This window comes from Leopardus geoffroyi, chromosome D4, assembly GCF_018350155.1.
Source record: "Leopardus geoffroyi isolate Oge1 chromosome D4, O.geoffroyi_Oge1_pat1.0, whole genome shotgun sequence".
Classification (NCBI taxonomy): Eukaryota; Metazoa; Chordata; class Mammalia; order Carnivora; family Felidae; genus Leopardus; species Leopardus geoffroyi.
Window position 1 is genome coordinate 18,784,973 of NC_059342.1, and position 22,027 is coordinate 18,806,999.

The window sequence follows — 22,027 nt, forward strand, 5'->3', positions numbered from 1 at the left end:
CCCTCTCCCCTCTATTCCCATAGGTAACTATTTGTATTCATTTCTGATTTGTCTTTCTGGAGCTTTATTTTACAAACTTAAGGAACTACATATATGCATTCTTCTTTTCCCTCCTTTCTTACATATCAAGTAATGCAGAATGTGAGGTGTAGATCCAATTTTATCCCTTTGCAGAAAGATTATAATGAAGTAAATGGATTCATAGCTTTGTATGTTTTAGATGTTATAGAAAAGGTATCCCCTCTTACTGATGGGAACAGTGGAAGTCACACACATTTCTGCAGTAGCTGGCAACTTTTATTTCCACTGTTGCTCAAATGGAGAAGACTGTTCCTCATGCCCATGAGCAGGCAGACAGATGCACACGCACTATATTTAGTCTTGTAAAGAAACAAGAGTTTAGATTTTGATAACGATTATCAGGTTCATTTTTTTAATGTTTATTTATTTTGCGAGAGAGAGAGAGAGCGGGGGGGGGGTCAGAGAGAGAGAGAAGAGAATCCCAAGCAGGCTGTGCACTACCAGCGCATCCCCAGTGTGGGGCTCCATCCCATGAACCACAAGACCATGACCAGAGTCTCAATCAAGAGTCTGAGCCTCAACCAACTGAGCCGCCCAGGTGCACCAATTATCATCAGTTGCTAATTGACATTAGTCTCTTTGTCAAGGTTTCTACACTTGAGTTTGCTTTTTCTAATAACGTTGATGATAAAACCTTAAGAAAACAACCAACGTCTGCTACTCAAAACAAATGCATAAGACCCCAAAATACATCAAGTGAAAATGACATAACTGAAAGAAGAATTAGATAGCTCTGCAGTTATAGTTGGATATTTCAATGCTTCTCCCTTAATGACTGATGAAGTAGACAGAAAACCTACAGAATCAGCTAGCTAGGCAGATCTCATTAATGATAACTGCTGTTTCTCTGCGTAAGTTCCATCCAGATGTCTGGCATGGAATGTGCGTAACATGGTCTTTCAGCTTCTCATCGGTTGGGAACTTGGAGAAATGAGAGCGTGAAAGGTGCATAACCAGCAATGCAGGGTATGGAGAACACGTTAAATGATCAGTCACTTTCAGTCTGACTTGTCCCAAGGACTGACCTGATTGAAGAACGTTTCAAGCAACCCCCATCATCACTGTAAATGTGAGTCATTACCATCACCATCATCATCGTCATCATGAAGGGTGGGCCAACCTGAACTACTGTGCTTACAAGGACCTTCAAGGACCTCTTAAAGAATTAGAGTTGCTCCCTCCTTCATTGTCCTAGAAATCACCCACCAAGTTCTCCAGAACCCCATCAGGAAATGAAAAGCTTTGACTTTAACCTTGCAAGAATTTACACAGTAGCAACAACACCCGGAACCAGACTGGAAGTGTGTGCCCAAATGGAAGATCTAACTCTATGATAATCAGGAAGTCCCAAAGCTCTCCTCTAAGTCACTCTGGTTCAAGTTCGTACATCTCAGAGCTATTCCAATGATTCAGGAAGTATAGCAAACTCATATTTTATCTTCTCTTGTTCTCACTGAATAGCAAAGGTCAAGTACCAAGTCTAGAAGAAATACCATGGGAGCGTGTATGCTAGCGAATGGGTCATCTGGGAAAGAATGCCTGACTCGTGGTTATGATTTAGCAATGGGGCATAGAGACACGTCCCAGCCACAGGTTCCCAACAGAATTGTTTACAAAGGCTGAGCATTTACCTGAGGCCATGAGATAACCAACATTCAAGGCATGGCAATTCATGTTTTGGAGGGTTTTGAGGAAAATAGATTGCATAGGTCTGGTTGTACCTTGGAGGACCAGTCCAGAACAGAAAGGATTTTGAAGATAGAGAAATCTGCGAATATTGGCACTGAGCAAAAGTTTCTTTACCAAGATTCCTTAGAGAAGAGTCTATTTTACCAGTTTCTAGTATGTGGCTTATGTTCTAAAAACTAATTGTAGACCATTTTTGTAACTTCTCTACATGAGTTTTCAAGTTTTGTATGGGATAACTTTTTAAATGCCTTTGGAAATAGAAATTAGGAGTCTGACACATGTTCTTCAAGAGAATAAGCAATTGACCTTTATCCCATTTAACCAAATAACATATAAGGTAAATATAAAAACATAAAACTGAGGCATGTGTAAGGAGGCAACACTGAGGCTGGTGCAAGTCATCAGCTGCTCAGACTTCTAAGCTGTTGGGCTCCTTTGGTTTCCTTCTTTAAATCTGTCTTTTCTAGAAAACAGTGAGACCCACGCCGACTATCACATAGCAGAGACCTTTAGGTAGACCTAGGAGGTTTAATTTTTCTGTTAAACTTAGATAAATATAAGGAGATTAAAGCCCTCTTCAAATGTTAGGCAGAGCCATTGTCCAGAATGGAACGTACTTGCCATGGTAGGCTGCCTTTTTCCTTTGGAGCTGTCCCAATCATAGTATATGAAAAGCAATAAGAAAGACTCTGACACCTGCACTCAAGGAGGCTGGGAATACAGAGGAACCAAGAGCTTTTCATAGTTATTGAAACTAAACAACTAAGTGTGTCAGACGAAGTCGTAATACATGCTGCCTCCCTCCCCACCATAAAATCCGTTTTTCTGCTTTTTGATTCAAGTGCACACAAGTCTGCAGAGTAAGAAAAAAGGAGAAAGTGAAGAAGGAAGCTCGTACGGCAATTTTGTCCAAAATTGCTCTGTTTATATTCGTTTATATTCCTTGCTTACTAGGTTTGGTGCTAAGAAAGAGTTTTCCAACAGTCAGTCTGTGTCCTAAACTAGGCCGGAGCACTTCATTTTGGCCCTTGGGAGATTAACCGGCCACTTGAATGCTGATTTAGTGCTTAAAGAACTAAAGACTTTAAAAGTCATGGGGCTGTAGCTTGCAGAGTTTTGAAAATAAATCTTTCAGGCTGCAACGCCGGGCAATGCAGCTGCATATATTTTTAAAGGGCCAAGGCTTGTGTTCATCTCAAACAGTTTCTGTGAATTCCCAAGTAAGAGAATGTCGTCAAATTATAGTATACGTTCCTCCTGCAAACTTTCACCCCCAAAGAAACTAATCCGAGGACATTTTTAAGCCTATTAGTTAATGTGAATGCTTATGCTTCGTGTCCCATTGACGCAGTGGACACAAGTAACATAGTTTGTTATGGGGCAAAAAATATGATTGACGAATGACATTAAAGGAAATGTCTGTTCATGAGGATGAAGTTAAAGATCACTCTCCTTTCACCTCAGAAAAATTTCTGTTCTAGTCTTTGCCGGCAGTAAGGGGAAACCCAGTTAAAATCTCATTAAAGAACCATCCCAACATCACAAGGGCTTAAAAGAAAGACTTAACATATTAATTTGCAGAACAAAGCCCGCCCAGGCCTACAAACAATCTATTAGCACATTTGGCAGTGTGGGGCTTTAACACCCAGTTATTACTACAACCTCGGGAAGCCGGGGCCTTCCCCCGTCCTCACCCCGCCCCCAACCCCTTTGCACCTGGACCCTGGTTTTTGTGTGTGTGTCATGAAGAGGGTTATTTTGCCATGGAGAGAGGAGGACTTTCATGACTTCAAACATGGACATTAGATCAAGTTTTTATCTTCTCCCATAATCCTGTCTTTGATGTCACCAGACTGAAACCTCTCAGAATAGAAAGGGGGCGATGTGAAAAGAGGCCTAGTTAATTTATATGTTTAAGTGCTGCTGCCCTAATTCGCAGGGTAGCGTTTTCATTGTCTTCTGCTTTGCATCCTAAAGGCAGGCTTACACCAGGCAATTATGAATGGCCCTTCTGAACAAATAATTGAAATTCACCAATGTCTGGGTTGGAGGTGTGAGGTCATACATATTCCCTTGGGCATTATTCAAGTTACAGACATTCTCCTCCCAAGATGAGTATTTGTCTTACATTAGCTGTATTGGTGACTAATCAGGTAAACTATGTGTACTAAGGATTAAATAATCGTGGGGAGTCACTCCTTACAAGGCAGTCAGGGACCTGGGGCTTTGCCCTGTGGAAACAGCAGATTCTCCAGGAAACGTGGGGTTCCAACATGGCTGTCCAGTTTCAAAAATGGAACTAAATATAAAATGGGTTCGAGTTCTGGAAAACAAAGTCTTGGGGTTAAGAAAAATGGTGACCTGTGGAAATTCTGAGTTCTACCATCCAAACACTGTATCTTTTCTACACAGCCAGGCTAGTGTCTACAAAGGAAGCTTGGTGTGAATGTTCAAAGACGAGCGTATTTGCACATGTGCAATTTATACTCACCCTCAGATCATTAATTAGAAATTAATTACTCCAAGCCAAATTCTGCCCTCATGTGTATGTCCAAATTGCCTAATATACTGGCATGTTCTCCAAGGGAAAGAGTGTTGCTGGCTTGTAAAACAGAATAGGATTTTGCATTATCATGAGTATTTGTTCTGCAGTTTAATTCAGTATAAGGCAGCACAAATAAAATGGGTCCTGTTCACTGAACTTTTAAAAGAATCTCTTAATAAAGTAAAGGGGGGGGGGGCGCCTGGGTGGCGCAGTCGGTTAAGCGTCCGACTTCAGCCAGGTCACGATCTCGCGGTCCGTGAGTTCGAGCCCCGTGTCGGGCTCTGGGCTGATGGCTCAGAGCCTGGAGCCTGTTTCCGATTCTGTGTCTCCCTCTCTCTCTGCCCCTCCTCCGTTCATGCTCTATCTCTCTGTGTCCCAAAAATAAATAAACGTTGAAAAAAAATTAAAAAAAAATAATAAAGTAAAGGGACTCTCATTTCTGAGTCTGTCTTACTACTCAGGGCTCCGAATTAATGGCCCCTATCACATCCTAGTGAAAAAGCCACTGAATCTCAACAGGACTGTTGTAATAAAAACAAACAAACAAAAAAGGCTAATGAGGAATCTTGCCTTTCTTCCTTGTTTCTAAGTACCTATGGGCTACTGTGTGGAGTGCAAATAAAAAATATGGAAATTGAAGAGTGTGTAATGGCAGTATTTACTGATGAAAATGGTAAATCATTTGGTGAATGAATGGTGACTTTTCTGGAAGATTCTAAACTCCACCAACTACACCTGTATGAAAGACTCTCTAACCTTTTCTACCACATACAAGGAAGTTTGTTGTGTTCTCCCAACAACATTTCCTGAAGTTAAAATTTAGAGCAACGAAAGGGACTGTCTCCTCTACCTAAAACCTGAATTAATACTGTGATCTTCTTGTATGAAATTCTGTTTTCTCTTCTTTGTTCCAGAAAGCGTTTGAATTGCCAAGGAACTCTCAGAATGAAATGAAAGGGTTGGACTTGTAGAAATTTATAGGCATCTATATCGATGTATGCAATACAGGTAAGCAAAACTAAACAAATGCAGATCTAGAAATTCATGTGATGTCGTTTGTAATCATAAATTGTAAATTTGCCCATGCCTCTTAATAGGGACTTAAATAAATATGGTACTTCTGTGAAATGGATGGGACCATTAAAAAGAATGAGTTTAGGGGTTCCTGGGTGGCTCGGTTAAGCATCCGACTTTGGCTCGGGTCATGATCTCATGGTCTGTGAGTCTGAGCCCCGCGACGGGCGCTGTGCTGACAGCTCAGAGCCTGCAGCCTACTTCAGATTCTGTCTCTCTCTCTCTCTCTGCCCCTCCCCTGCTTGCTTGTTCTCTCTCTCTCTTTCTCTCTCCTCAAAACTAAATAAACATTAAAAAAATTTTTTTTAAATAATGAGTTTAGCTTCAGAGACGGTTTATGGAATTTAAACCCCTGAACATTGAAAATGTTATGGTGTTCCCGTAATGCATAATTCCAATGTAAAATAAATTTAAACCATGAAACTCAAAACTCCTTTCATGCTAAATCAAAATAGCTTCTTTCTAGATTTTTTTAGATTGTGAGAGTATCTTGCAACACATTTTGTATAAATTTATCAAAGTTGGTTCTTTCCTTACTTCCTCCCTCCCTCCTCCTTTCCTTTTTCCTTCTTCCTTTCCTTTCTTTTCCTTTCCTTCCTTTTTTTCCCCTTTCCTTCCTTTCTTTTATCTGCCTCTGCTTTGCCAGTGTCCCACACAAGTGTCTATCAAGAGATGCAGCATTCAATAGATCTATATACATTTGTAGAAATTATGTGGGAGATGTGTTGTTGAGTTAAAAAAAAAAAACAGAGATAGGGTATCATATATAGTGTGGTAATATTTATCAAAAAATGTTAGTTGTGAATGCCTAGAAACATTTATGGACGTACCTGTAAGCGACTGGTAATGGTAACACTAAGAAATGGGATAGGATTGTGGGGAACGTGGGAGAGATGGATATTCTTATTTTTCACTTAATACCCTTTCATACTATTTTAAGATGTATTTTATCATTAGGAGTTTTTTTTAATATTTTGAAGAAAACGTAAAAGGTGAGGAAACTGGGAGTATAAAATTTTAAAAATCCCGTTGGCGTGGATATAGCCGCCTAGATGAAGCCCCTAGACTTGAGGCTTTCTAGCAGCCGACGCTCAAACACCTGAATGTGAACGAAAATTGCAAAGTGAATTCTTCCAGTTCCAGCAAGCAGAATGGATCTACTCTGAAACAACAGAGTTTCCATTTTCCCTACCATTTGGGTTTGGTTCTTTGAGACAAAGACTTTAATGATCCTCAGTTTTTCTGATTCAATAGAGAAAACAAGTATTGGAAAACCAAAAAGCAGAGCAGGATGGAACAGTGGTCAAGAGCAAGGCTGCGTCAGAGAGCCTGCGTTTGAATCTTGCCCTCGATACTTATTAACTTTGTGACCTTGGGCAAGTTACTTAATCTCTCTGTTCCTCAGTGCCCTCCTCTGCATAACGGAAATAACGGTTCTCATTTCAAAGCATTACTGGGAACATTAAATAAGACTATGTACTATGATTGGCACCATTGCTGTGCACATAATAAGCACTTAATAATTACTGGCTACGATTACAGAATTTTTTAATCTTATTTATTTATTTATTTATTTATTTATTCATTTATTGAGAGACTGCAAGTGCATGCCTCATGTGCATCTAAGTGGGGGAGGGGCAAAGGGAGAGGGAGAGAGAGAATCTTAAGCACCTCCATGCCCAACACGGAGCCCAAGGCAGGGCTCATCTCATGGCCACGAGATCATGACCTGAGCCGAAATCAAGAGTCAGACGTTTCACTGATTGAGCCACCCAGGTGCCCCAAGATTTTTTATCTGAATATGTTCTAGGAGTGACATCCTCACATAGAGAATCTGATTGAATCCACAGAAAAAGAGACAAGAGGTTCCGAAACCTGAGTGACAGTCCATGGGACTGGCCATGGATCATTGTAGCACATATTTTATTCTTTGGTTTTCCACAGATCTGAATGTATTTATTAAACAAGTTGACTTAGTACCCAGTACCTTCCATGACTGAGACCCCATCCTCTTGTAGAAATTTTCGGATGGCTGGGCTCAGCACAGGGGACCACCTCAGGGGAGGATGGGTCGGCCATATAGCATGAGACCTTACAGCTAGCGTCATCCATAAGTGAATTTACAAGACTCAGACTCCGAAACTTGATCAGTGTTTTATGGGGGGAGTTGACTTTATTTGCACTCCAAAGTCTGATGTATAAAACCAAACTATGGGAAATAAACCTGTGATATAGACGAGGTAACTCATGTTGCATGACTCGAGTGGGCTCCATGTGAGTGATCTACATGGGAAACCAAATTAGATGGTCGGCTGATGGTTGTGGACTCAGACCTGGGGGAGCTGTGCGTACAAATGTGTGCATTTTTACAGATCTCTTCCAAAGATCCATTCTTGCCCAAATGGCTGAGGAAAAGCCAGGGGCTGAGATTCCCTCTAGGACTGAAGTTAGATAGATGGGCTCCTTTTCTTTAGCTGATATAACTGTCAGCCCTTCCCAGACTGACATTTCTTTCCTTCAATATATTCATACGGTGCCTTCTGTAAGGTCTGGGCAAGCATGATCTCTTTCGGGGAAACTCCTAAAGGAGGAGTACTCTGAGTACTCATCATATAAACCATTTTATAGCTTAGTTCTCAGATGATAGATTTTTTTTTTTTTCCTTTTTGGGGATTAAAGCCTATAGAGCTGTGCTTCTCAAACTATCTATAGTGAAAAACCAGGGTCCCCACCCCCACCCCAGTGCACTGTGGACTGATATTTTTGTTCAATACAATAAAAGTGTCACAATTATGTCACTCTGCTATAAACATTTCTAGACCATCTCTGTCACTTTTTGTACTTCCCTTTTGGGACTGGTAACAGTTCAAGGACCACTGCCAGTCCACAAACCAGGCTTTGAGGAGCACCACACCCAAATTACATATTTGGTTGAATTTTGAAGTATTTTTTAAAATAAACACTGATTTCCTAAACATATGTTTCTCCTTATTTCCTGAGCATACAGTAGGCTGTTCCCCCTTCTCCTTTAATTAAGAGTCTCTTTCTTCTTTTTTTTAATCCTCACTTCTAGAAGTCCTGGTAGGTTTCTGAGGGTCTACTCAAGTGATAACTCAGCTGGACAGTCTTTTCTCCTCCTCAGACCAAAGTAGCACTTTGTGTCTCCCAGATTACGTGACAGGATCTTAGCTGACACATCCCAGAAGCAGACTCTGAGTCAAGGATTCATGTACAAAGAAAGATGATTTCAGGAAACAATGGTAGAGGGGAACACAGCCAATGACGTGTTTATTATTTAGAATGAATATAAATTCAAGCAGGGTTCACATATGTGATTTTATTACCAGATGTCAAGTGAGTAGGGTATCAGCCTTCACACTTCAGATGGAGTCAGTAAATAGATTAATTCTTAATATTTTCTTTAATTGAGAGACTTTGGCTTTCTTGCAGTTGAACCCAAGCACACCATTAACCTGACTGCATATCCCTGGACGGATAAGCTCTCTGTGAGCGTGGCGTCCTCTCAGGTGCAGGTAGCAAGTCACTGTTCTAGGCGGAGCAGTGCTTCTCAAACTTTAGTGTGTGCACATATCACCCTAGCATCTTGTAAAAATGCAGATTCTGATTCAGTATATCACAGGTAGGGTCCTCGATTCTGCTTTCCTGTCCAACATCCTAGTGATGCTGAAGCTGCTGGTCCTGAGACCACATTTTGAGTAGCAAAGGCACAGGTATTAGAATGAACTGTGTGATCTGTTAGGTTGCTGGCCCATTGAATACCCTTGCTGTAAAACATCTGAAAAGGCTTCAACTTCACGTCCACTGCTATGTTGGAGCCAGTTCATACCAGCTCCCAAGAGCCAGTTAAATTTTTAGGGATTTCACAAGCCAGTTGTTAACACAACTGGTAGCTACCAATCAGTCATGGAGGAAATATTTACACCATAGAAATTGGCAAATGTTACAGAACAGGGTTTGTATTTTTTAGAGAGCCAGTACGTCAACATTTGCTTGCTTCCAACCCTCAATACTACCCTGCCCTGTCAGGCACATACCTAGACTGCTGTGAAGATCCTTTGGTCCTAAGTGGGGTGTGGGTTAGGGAGGACTACAGAACATAAGAACACAAAAATCTCTACCCAGAAATCACCATGGAAATACAGGGCTAAGTGGTGGCTTTTGTTGTTGTTGTTGTTATTACTATTAGTTTGTTGTTCAGAATTTTTACTATGAAAATATTTCAACAAAGCAAAACTGTCTATTATACTATTATCCATAAAAGTGGAAAGCCTGAAATATTATGTAGCCATTAAAAAAGTATTACTAAGCCAATAGAAATATAAAATATGTATAGATTATGGCAAGCAGAAAAAAAAACAGGATACAAACAGGAAATTTGTTTTTTGACAATGGGTTAATTTCACCTATGTAGAAGAATGCATGCATATGACAAAAGGAAGGAAATGTATACAAACAAAAAAGTTATGTTATAGCGCTAGCATTAGGAATTTTGAAAATTTTTCTGAATATTGTTGTCTTTGCAAATAAAACATAACAAAGCATTACAGTAAGTCTCGCTATGTGTTTTTCCATCTTAAAAAAAAAAGTACAACTAAAAGTAAGAGCAACCAAACAAAGTCAGGAGAAATAGTAATAATAGTTAACATTTATTAAGTGTTATATGTGAAGGGCACTATTGTATGTTCTTTATAAGACTTAGCTCCGGGCGCCTGGGTGGCGCAGTCGGTTAAGCGTCCGACTTCAGCCAGGTCACGATCTCGCGGTCCGTGAGTTCGAGCCCCGCGTCAGGCTCTGGGCTGATGGCTCAGAGCCTGGAGCCTGTTTCCGATTCTGTGTCTCCCTCTCTCTCTGCCCCTCCCCCGTTCATGCTCTGTCTCTCTCTGTCCCAAAAATGAATAAACGTTGAAAAAAATTAAAAAAAAAAAAAAAAAAGACTTAGCTCATTCTGGGGCACCTGGGTGGCTCAGTTGGTGAAGCTCCCGACTTTGGCTCAGGTCATGATCTTATGGTCTGTGAGTTCAAGCCCCGCGTTGGACTCTGTGCTGACAGCTCAGAGCCTGGAGCCTGCTTCAGATCCTGTGTCTCCCTCTCTCTCTGCCTCTCCCCTGCTTGTGCTCTGTCTCTCTCTGTCTCTGAAAAATAAATGAGTGCGAAAAAAATTTTAAAAAACAAAGAATTAGCTCATTTAATCCTCACAACTACCCTATGGTGTAGGAACTCTTCTTACTGACATTTTTCTGATGAGGAAACTGAGGCATGTGGCGGTTTTGTAGTTTTCCCAAAGACAGGCAGCCAATAAACCACACAGTTGGGTTTCACATCGACGTCTTCTTTATACGGATATATTCTTGACCTTTGTAAAATGGGTTTTATAAAATTCTTTAAGGACCAATAATCCTGTCTGGGGCAAGAAAGATTCGCCAAAATGGTTCATTTGTTTTTTTTAAAGACAGCCACTTTGACCTATAAATGAAAAATATAATTTTTTTTAGAAGTGAATTTTTTGTAAGTTTATTTATTTTTGAGAGACAGAGTGAGGGAGAGAGACAGGCAGGTAGAGAATCCCAAGCAGGCTCCGGGCCCACAGTGCAGAGCCTGACGTGGGGCTCGAACTCACGAACCGCGAGATCATGACCTGGGCTGAAACCAAGAGTCGGACGCTCAACCGAGTGACCCAGGTGTCCCGAAAAATACATATCTAAAGGCAATTTGTAGGAGACGTGACGGCAACTGTCCTGAAGTAATCAGATCTGTGCTGACTGAGGTGAGAAGAGGTTTCTTGTTCCTCTAGGCAGAGGTAAGCTGCAACCCGGCTCTAGCTTGTCCCCTAGATCTCTCCGCTTCATGTTCCTCTAATAGCAAAAAGATATTGCGTGGTTTAAATTTAGGATGTTGGAAAACATCTGATCTCTTTTTCCTCCCGTTCATCATCAACCAGTGTGGATAAATAGTATGCAGTTCATCCTATTGTGTTCATTTGTCTGGGAGAGGAATGTATGGTGGTTAGTCATTCAACAGACATTTGTTAAGATCCCAAAGTGTCGAGATTCTTAGAAAATGCATAATGTAAGTATAGGATATACAAATATAAAATATAATCCTTCTCATCTACAGCCATACAAGGAATTGTATTCAGTGAAATGCTATTAATTTTACCAGCACAGAGTACCAACTGTCCTATTAAATACAACAGATAAAATTCCTACCCTTGTTTCTTTAAAAAATGTAGTGTAGTGAAAAGTAATGCCAGATGGATAAATAAGTGACTCTGTGCTAACATATTATGAAATGAATTAGAAGATATTGTGGTTGCATTAGTTTCATTTTAAGGTCGAGGCACATTTTCCCTGAGAAAGAGTCAATATGTGATTTTACAAATAACACAGAATTGGGGACTAGATACAATCGGAACCATCAACCCCTTATTGAAATAATATTATTTCAATAACATGGCACTCAAGCATCACAGAATAGATTTTGCAATTATCTGGTTGCCTTTCACTGTCAGTTGAACAAGAAATTCAGACTGAAGGTCTTCCATTTCACAACAAAGTTGAACTGAATTCAAGTTGGTTTTTGCAAACAAGCATTTTTCATTTTAAAAATTGTTAAACACAATTGACCGTCTTGGTAACTTTCCAGCTCCAAAACGCAAATAAATTGTCCTCTCGGTGCTCCTTGTGTATTGTTACAAAACCTACATCCTTTTCACCTCTTTTATAGTCCCTTTTATGGCTATTAATTTTTAATTCTGGAGACATAGTCACTGTGTTTCTGGTTCTCTGGTGGGAGATAAATGTGATTTAGATCCTGTTTTATGTATACTTGGGGTTGATGGTTCTGATTGTATCTAGTCCCTAAGAGAAAACTTGCTGGTTTCCACAGCCCCTTCCTGGCTGGTCATAAAACAAATATTAAATAATGGCAATAAGCTACGAACCTCCTATAGTGCTCCAATTTTCAATTAAATGATTGCCGATGAAGTATGGCTGACGGAAAAACGGATCATGCAGAGAATTCACATGATGTACCCAATGTATAGACAATACATATTGCTTGGCCCCTTGAGACGTACTAGTGCAGGTACAGAATGTCAACTGTTATTTCTTGAGCCCTGCTTTTGTAACTTACAGCCGTCTGGCGTGTTGGGAGCACAGACACTACCCAAGTCGTGTTTTCTCCAAACCGGATTGCAGATTCCCAAACACAACTGGTTTAGGCACCTAAACAAACACTATAAATCTGTTACATTTAATATTTTGTGTACCCGCCGCCCCCCCCCCCCACCAACAGCCGTTTAATGAGAGGTTTGTGGAAGACTAAATGCTTTTAAACCGTTCAGCTCTTCAATTATTTTTAGCAAAGAATCTGCTAGAAGAATTTAAAAGCACAAGTATTCATGATATTCTGGAGCTCATCTAATTATACTCTAATTTAATAACTGATTCTGTGTACGGAAAACTATCTGTTTATAATCAGACAGATTATAAACAAACTGTTTATAATAACAATGCTGTTATTGTCAGTCTTCCGCAGATTCTGCCACGACATCAGCTAAAATGTATAGGGTAGGTCCCAAAGTGGTGCAAAGCAAGATGTTTAAGTGGGTATTAGGATCAATTTGTGTGTGTACATATGCATAACCTTCTGTAGCTCCCCCTCCCATTCCCCCCACCCCTACCCCCACCACAAACACACATTAAGTCAAATAGAGATACTTTCTTTCCCATGTATCTTTGAAAGACCTTTTTAGGAAACTACTGGGTATGGCCCTCTTCTCAAATTCTTACAATGTATTCCTCCTCCCAAAATTATGTTAATTTTTTTTTCTTTGTAGCAGTAAAAATATTCATGAGCCTAATTTAAAGCTAAATGGCACCACTTAACTAGGGATCTCTTTACAGATTGCTGCAATGCTGAGCACTCCTTTAGCTGATCCCAAAGACATACTTAGTCTTTATCTTTACAACATTAACCAAACGATGAGCATTCACAAGAGGGAGGGGCCTTTCAGATAGATGCAAATAAGTGATTTGCAAAGAATCATCAAAAATAGATTGCTTCAGAGCTGTGCGGCATTCAATGAATGTGGGATTCGGTTATGGGAACGGGGGAATGTGCTTTGAGTGTTTATATATCATCTTTTACCAAGGAAGGAAGGAAGGAAAGAAGGGAGACAATTTTATGATGAGAGAAAAGAGAACTGGATTGGAGTTTGGGGGGCGGTGTCTAAGAATTGGTCCTGGCAATTTTTATGCCATTTACTAGCTGAGTCACCTGAGGAAAGTCAGTCCAGTTTCCTGAATACGAATATGCTTTACTGAAAACAGTAATGATAACACGCACCTTCCAGCAAATGAAATGAGAGTTACACATAAGAGCTTTAGAAACTGCATACCCACATAGGTCAATTCAGTGTGTTAATTCAACTTCTGTTCTCTTACATCCCCTGGGTGAGAAGTGAAAAGCCTCGTTTTCTCACGTTAGTTGAATTGTATTTGTGATATGAGGGTTTTAAAACATGTCCTAAAGAGTCGCTGGCTTTAGACATTAGTCAGAACTTATAGACCAATGTTCTTCCAATTTCAGTATTTATACAAATTTCCGGAGATCGTGTTAAAATGCGGGTCTGGGTGAGGCCTGGGCTTCTGCTTGTCTAACCAGCTCACAGGGAGGACCGGAGCTTGCCGACCGGGTTTGGTTCTTGATAACATTAGGGGCTGCTTCAACACTCCCGTGCACTGAGCACACATTACTTATTGGACCAGAGCTCAGAGTTGTAAGTGCTGCTGCTGATGTCACTTGGGTTTTTTCCATGGTGATAAATACATCCTCTGGGAATGATTGCCGCCAACAAAGAGGACTGTAAACAGAATGACGGGGTGAGGCAAGCAAGCGGGAGAGTGGTCTGTGGAAGAATCTGCTGCTTCTCCTCCTTCTCCTGGCTGTCACTCATGATGAATGGCTCTGTGCAGAAAGGTGGGACTCAAGTGCAGTGGTGATTTCCAATTAAACTCTGCGTGGGTCCTTTGCCATGCTCTTCATTAGCATACTGTCCATAAGATGTACCATAATTATGGTCCATGATACATACTGTATCAAGGTGGAGACAAACCTTTATTCTGGTGGCTTGTTCCAAACCTGAGAGTCGGCCTTTCTTATTCGGGGACTTCATTTGCTGTGTTAAAGCATAAGCTTTGGCTTTGCAATATCAAGATGAAGCAATATTAAGAAATATGGATGCCAAATGAGAATGAAAAGCACAAAGACAAGCCAGTCTTCACTGAAGTCACTAATACACCACCGTCTCTATCATTTTATCGATTCGCTCATCCAACAAATATTTATTGAGTCCCGACAACATGCTAGATGTTGTCCTGGGACCTAGACTAGAGCAGTGAACAAAGTGAACTCCCTGTCCTGATAGAGCTTACAGTTTGGATACACAACTAAATACAGAACATGTCGGGTAGGGATAACTGAAAAGATACAGTAAGGAAGAAAGGGAAAGATGTGGGAGTTCTATTTTATATGGGGGGCTGGGAACAGGGGTGGTAGGGGGCAGAGAGGGCCTAAAGGAAGGGAAAACAAGATACGTGGATATAAAGCTAAAGAGATAATTAGGCAGAGAGAAAGGAAGGATCAAGAACTCTAAGATTTCTGCCTTGAGCAACTGCAAGAATCAGGTTGCCAGTTTAACGAGGACCTTATGTAAGTAAAAATAAACCAAGTATTAAAATATTCTGAGCACCATTCTTGTAAATTCAATTTTAAATTGAGTTTTAAACTGATAGGGAAAAGAGGAGAAGAAGAAAATGGGCATTGTTGTCTCTGAAAATCCGATAATAAGCAGTCCTCTTTAAGATATATGTCAATGATGTTTCTAAGAACTAGAGAATAATGTTTCATTTAAACTATTTTTTACATAAATGGTAATTATTATTTTCAATACACAGTCTTCTTTTTTAAAAGTGTATCTAATTTGCATGCACATATTCCTATAATACCTACATTTATTTTTTTTATTTTTTTAATATGAAATTTATTGTCAAATTGGTTTCAAAACAACACCCAGTGCTCATCCCAACAGGTGCCCTCCTCAGTGCCCATCACCCACTCTCCCCTCCCTCCCACCCCCCATCAAGCCTCAGTTTGTTCTGTTTTTAAGAGTCTCTTATGGTTGGCTCTCTCCCTCTCCAACCTTTTTTTTTCTTCCCCTCCCCCATGGTCTTCTGTTAAGTTTCTCAGGATCCACATAAGAGTGAAAACATATGGTATCTGTCTTTCTCTGTGTGACTTATTTCACTTAGCATCACACTCTCCAGTTCCATCCACGTTGCTACAAAAGGCCAGATTTCATTCTTTCTCACTGCCAAGTAGTATTCCATTGTATATATAAACCACATCTTCTTTATCCATTTGTCAGTTGATGGACATTTAGGCTCTTTCCATAATTTGGCTATTGTTGAAGGTGCTGCTATAAACATTGGGGTACATGTGCCCCTATGCATCAGCACTCCTGTATCCCTTGGGTAAATTCCTAGCAGTGCTATTGCTGGGTCATAGGGTAGCTCTATTTATGATTTAAAAAAAAAAAACTGATACTATGTATTTATTTTAGAAGATTTGTTAATATATCATTAGGTCAAATCAATACATCAAAAAGTCAAAAAGAAACATCTTATCTGTAGATGTAGAAAAAGCTTCTGATAAAATTCAACACTAGGGAGCTTCTGTTTCCAGGAATACAGAGCAAACTATACTTTTCCCCATTCCTCTCACTAAATACAACTAAAAACCCTGAATGTTATGTATTAAACAAATATACAAAAACTCTGAAAGGTAAAGAGAAGAAGGCAGAATGGCTAGGGAGCTTGGGACCCAAAGGATGGCACAGTGGTGAACCCCCCAGGTTTTCTTTTTACCTAATACATCCCAGACTTAGAGTGGAAGAAACGAGAAACACCAGTGAGCACAGATGAAAAAAAGTGCCGTGAAGCCTGCTCTCTCTCATCAAAGGACCACGAAAGGGGTTGCCTTGAAAGATGCAAACTCTTGGCCAATAACCACCTACCTCAACCAAGCACCACAGAGAAGACTCACCCGTCCCTACGCCCACCAGCAAAGACTGAGTGGGAGGCTTGGACTTCCACCTTTGTGGGGCTACAACAGGCATCTCACTAACTCGCCACGATGGAATCAGAAAAGGCCAAATAGGGAGCTGAGGCTTTCATCCCCACTGCTGGGAACTAGCCTTCCCCACACCTCCACTGTGTCACTGGAGACCAAGTGGGCAACATGGACTTCCACCCCAACGTGGCAGTAATGTAGAGCTTCTTCTCTCCTAGATGGCATAACGTCAGAGGATGCTAGTGAAGGGTCAAGACTTTTCCCACTGCCCAGCGGTAATTGGGCCACCTCCCCAGTGGTGGCAGTGAGGACCACAGAAGGGCCAGAACTCCCATCTCCTGCAGACAGTAACGAGGAATCCTTCCAACTCAGGTATCAACTGAGGCTGAGTGGAACTGGACTTCTACTTCTACTTGGCAGTAATGAGGCAGCTCACTCTTTCACTGTGATGGAGTGGTGTCAGAGAAAGCCAGCTGGAACAGAAGGTGTAAATAAGATCCCAAGTCTTATAACATAAGATGCAAATGCCCAGGTTTTGCATAAAAATCACTCATCGTACCAGGAGCCAGGAAAATCCCAAACTGTATGCAAAGATAATCAATAGAGGCCAATAGAGACAGAATTATCTGGCAAATCTTTTTTCTTTTTTTTTTTTTTTTTAAATTTTTTTTTTTTTCAACGTTTATTTATTTTTGGGACAGGGAGAGACAGAGCATGAACGGGGGAGGGGCAGAGAGAGAGGGAGACACAGAATCGGAAACAGGCTCCAGGCTCTGAGCCATCAGCCCAGAGCCCGACGCGGGGCTCGAACTCATGGACCGCGAGATCGTGACCTGGCTGAAGTCGGACACTTAACCGACTGCGCCACCCAGGCGCCCCCTGGCAAATCTTTTAAAGCAGCCATGATGAAAATGCTTCAACAAGCAACTATAAACCTATCGAAACAAATGAAAGATAGAAAGCTTTTGCAAAGAACTAGAAAATATGAAGAACCGAACGCGTACTTTAGGAATGAAAATACACTAACTGGAATAAAAAGCTCAGTGGGTGGGGGGCAGAAGAAAAACAAATCCGTGGACAGAAAGATAGAACAATAGGAACTGCTCTGAAAAACAGAAAGAGACAAACTAGAAAAAGAAGAAGAAGAAGAAGAAGAAGAAGAAGAAGAAGAAGAAGAACAAAGCCTCAAAGACCTGTAGTACTAAAACAAAAGATCTAGCATCATGTCATCAGATTCTGGAAGAAGAGGGGAAAGAGGGAAGGGCTGCAAAAGTACTTGCAGGAATAACAGCTGAAAACTTGGCAAATTTTGCAAGAGGCATAAACCTACAGATTCAAGAATTTGCGTGACTGTCAAAGAGATGAACCCAAAGAAGTCTATACAAGACATATCGTAATTAAATTCCTGATAACTAAAGACCAAAAAAAACCCCCACTTTTTAAAGCAGCCAGAGAAAAATGACATCATACCTACAAGGGAAAAACAATTAGGGTTATAGCATATTTCTCCTCAGAAAGCATGGAGGGCAGAATAAAGCGATAGAGTATTTTTCAGGTGAAATGAGCCAGAGAAAAACAAATAATGCATGGTATCACTTAATTGTGGAACCTATAACCTAATACTAATGAAAGTAAAACTTATAGAAACAAAGAGTAGAAAAGTGACTACCGTGGGCTGGGGGATGGGGAAATAGGGACAGTTTGGTAAAAGGGTACAAACATTCAGCTATAAGATTAATAAATTTTGAGGATCTGATGTATAACATGGTGGCTATAGTGGCTAACAGTGCACTTGTATAATTGAAACCTGCTAAGAGAGGATTTAAATCTTCTCACTTAAAAGAAAAAGGTAAATATGTGAGGTGATGATTAATGTTAATTAACTTAATAGAGGAGGGTCTTGGGCACCTGAGTGGCTCTATCAGTTAAGCATCTGATTTCAGCTCAGGTCTTAATCTCATGGTTTGTGAGTTCACGCCCTACATCAGGCTCTGCACCAACAGTGTGGAGCCTGCCTGGGATTCTCTCTCGTCCTTTCTCTCTGCCCCTCCCCCCACTTTCTCATATGCTTGCTCTCTCTCTCTCTCTCTCTCAAAATCAATAAATAAACTTTAAAAAAACAGGGGAGGGTCTTTTCACAATGTATACCTGTTTCAAATCATCAATCATACACTTTAAATATCTTACAATTTTGTCCATTATATCTCAATAAAGCACAAAGAAAAGAAGGATCTTTGAGTCTACTGTGATAAACAAAAAGGAGACGTAGGAGCTAAAAACATCTTTAGAGAAGAATGACATCTAGCAAATGGAGAAGGAAATACAGAAGTAGCAAACCACCATTATGCAACCACCGACATAATAATTGAGTCGAGGATCGTGAATGAATGTTAAAAACAATTTGATGAAAGGTCATCAGGGAATAGGATGTTCACACAGTCTCAAAGCATGATCCTACAGAATCTTTATTAATTATAAACGGAAATATATATATCTTTACAATGGAGAAATCTTGTGCACATCGCCTGAATCAAATAATCAAATTTGGCGTTATCAGTGATGGGACAAGTTGTCACTGTGTATCTCCTCATACGATATCACGGAAAGTGCATATCACCCTATAGGGTAGTCTTATGAAAAACGTTTAGCCCTAAGATACATGAAAAAATAATTTTACAAACTCAGATGGTGGAACGTTCTACAAGGTGACTGCTCTGGTCTCCTCAGAAGTATCAGTAACATGAAAGACAAAAAAGGCAGGAGCTGATTGTACTAGATCAAAACGAGACTAAAGAAACAGGACAACTAAATGCTATGTGTAATCCTAAAAGAAATCTAGATTTTTTTTAGAAATATTTTTATGTATTTATATTTATTTTTTAAAGTTCATTCATTTATTTTGAGAGAGAGAGAGCGAGAGAGCGTGTGTGTGAGTGGGGGAATGGCAGAGAAAGAGGGGAGAAAGAGAGAATCCCAAGCAGGCTCTACACCATCAGTGCAAAGCCCTACATGGGGCTCAAACTGACAAACTGTGAGATCATGATCTGAGTCAAAAACAAGCATCAGACACTTAACCCACTGAGCCACCCAGGCACCCTGGATTCTAGATTTTTTAAAAAGCTGTACAAAGACAGTATTGGAGTAATTGATGAAATCTGGTTGTGAGCTATATATTAGATAATATTGTATTTATCCTAAATATCCTGAGAATGATAATGGTATTGTGATTATGAAGGAAAATTCACGCTGAAGTATTTCGAAGTGAAGTGTCGTGACATTTGCAAGTTACTTTCAAATGAATCAGGAAAAAAGAGAGAGAGAGACAGTACGTGTGTGAGAGAGAGATTATATATAGAGAGAGACAGAGAAAGCGCATGAATGTGGCAAAATATTGACAGTTGATGAATACAGGTGAAGGGTATAGAGCTGTTGTGATTATTTATTGCTGCATACCACATAAATCCAACCCTTACTGGCTAAAATAGCCATTCTATTTTACAATTTGGAAAGGGCTTGGATAGATGATCATTCTACTCTATGTGGCATTACCTGGAGTCCCTCTGTGGCTTTCAAATGATGGGTGGACTGTTCCAGAGACTCCAAACCATGCCTGGTACCTTGATGGAATGGATGAATGGCTGGATCTGGCTGGAACCTTCTACCTCTCCGTGTAGTCACAAGGTGTCTCTGCATTGTATTTCCATCATGGTAGTTGAACTTATGTGATGGCTCAGGGCCTCAAGAAACTGTACCAGAAATAACCAGTCCTTCTTAAAAGCTAGGCCCAGTACTGCTACAGGGTAACGCCTGCCATTTTCTTTTGTTTAAAGAAGTCACAATAGCCCAGATTCAAAGGAAGGGGAAAGAAATCTTTGGTCTCAATGAAAAGAGCGTCAAGTGATTTGTGTCCATGTCTAGTCTTCTAGAATAGTTTCTGTAGTTTTGAATATTTCCAAACTCAAAACTCAGGGTAGGGTAGGGAAATCCAAAATGAGTATATATAGCAGTTTTTGCAAGTACATTCATACCCTAAGCTCCTAGAAATAGAATTACTTTTCATGTTGATAGATATTTCCAAGTTGCTCTCCAAAGAGAGTATGTCACTCATTTGCCTACCAAACGTGTGTGAATGACTGAATTCTCCATATTTGGTGGTAGATTTATTTATTTATTTATTTATTTATTTATTTATTGTTTATTTATTTATTTTGAGAGAGAGAGAGAGAGAGAGAGAAAGCAATCAGGGGAGGCCCAGAGAGGGGGAGAGAGAGAATCCCAAGCGGGCTCTGTGATATCAGCACAGAGCCCGACACAGGGCTCAAACTCACAAACCATGAGCTCAGATCAAACCATTCAGCTCAGATCATGACCTGAGCTGAAACCAAGATCGGACATTTACCCAGCGGAGCCATCCAGGAGCCCCTGGTGGTAATTTTAAAACATATTTCCAATTTGACACTCCTCTTATTATAAAATAGTCTAATTATTCCAGATGTAGTGACTTGCTTCTAAGGAACAGATGACAGAAGTGACAATATGTGATGTCCAAGATCAGGTCCTAAAAGGGAAAGCTGCTTTCACCTCTATCTCTGTCTTGGGACATGCTCTCTGGGAGACCTGAACTGACATGTAAGAATTCTGGCCAGGAGGGCAAGCAGGCTTTTAGAGAGCTAAGCCAGGGCACAGATGCACAGATTAAAAAAAAAAAAATCTTTACATAATAGCATAATATATAATAAATAAGTATACTCAAATTCCCTAGGTTGTACTTTTCATCCCCATTGACTTACTACTTCAACATAAGAATATGAAAAATAGGTATGCATTTGAAATTATACGTTCAGGGGCGCCTGGGTGGCGCAGTCAGTTAAGCGTCCGACTTCAGCCAGGTCACGATCTCGCGGTCCGTGAGTTCGAGCCCCGCGTCTGGCTCTGGGCTGATGGCTCAGAGCCTGGAGCCTGTTTCCGATTCTGTGTCTCCCTCTCTCTCTGCCCCTCCCCCGTTCATGTCTGTCTCTCTCTGTCCCAAAAAAAAAATAAATAAACGTTGAAAAAAATAATAAAAATAAAAAAGAAATTATACGTTCAGTACTATTTACTTTTATGCTAAGTAGATGCTGTTATTTAAAAACAAAACAGCCATAAGCCTGATTAGCGAAATTAGAAGTTATTAATAGTAGGACTAACTAAATAAGTACTATGTGTGAGAGAATATAACAGTGTGTTATGACGTTTCTATCTTTTGATGCAGCAATTTATTTGAATTCTTTTTTCAAAGTCTTGGGCTTAAAACATTTTTTTAAATAAAATGGATTTAAAAATTTTCAAGTCATATTATTGTACATGCTTCAGATATGCAAATGCAAGACTTTTTTTTAAGTTTATTTCTTTATTTTGAGAAAGAGAGAGACAGAGACAGAGAACACGAGCAGGGGAGGGGCAAAGAGAGAGGGAGAGAGAGAATCCCAAGCCCACTCCACACTGTCA

The 22,027-nt window shown here is 40.3% G+C and overlaps 1 long non-coding RNA gene across 1 annotated transcript in view; it reads left to right on the top strand.

Moving 5' to 3' along the window:
• Positions 1-1,707: 1,707 nt before the first annotated feature.
• LOC123593125 overlaps positions 1,708-22,027 on the top strand; it is a 53,201-nt gene continuing 32,881 nt past the window's right edge. Inside the window, exons 1-2 of the long non-coding RNA XR_006710139.1 lie at positions 1,708-2,107; positions 5,230-5,323. This is a non-coding gene — a long non-coding RNA (uncharacterized LOC123593125). The remainder of the gene's footprint in view (positions 2,108-5,229; positions 5,324-22,027) is intronic.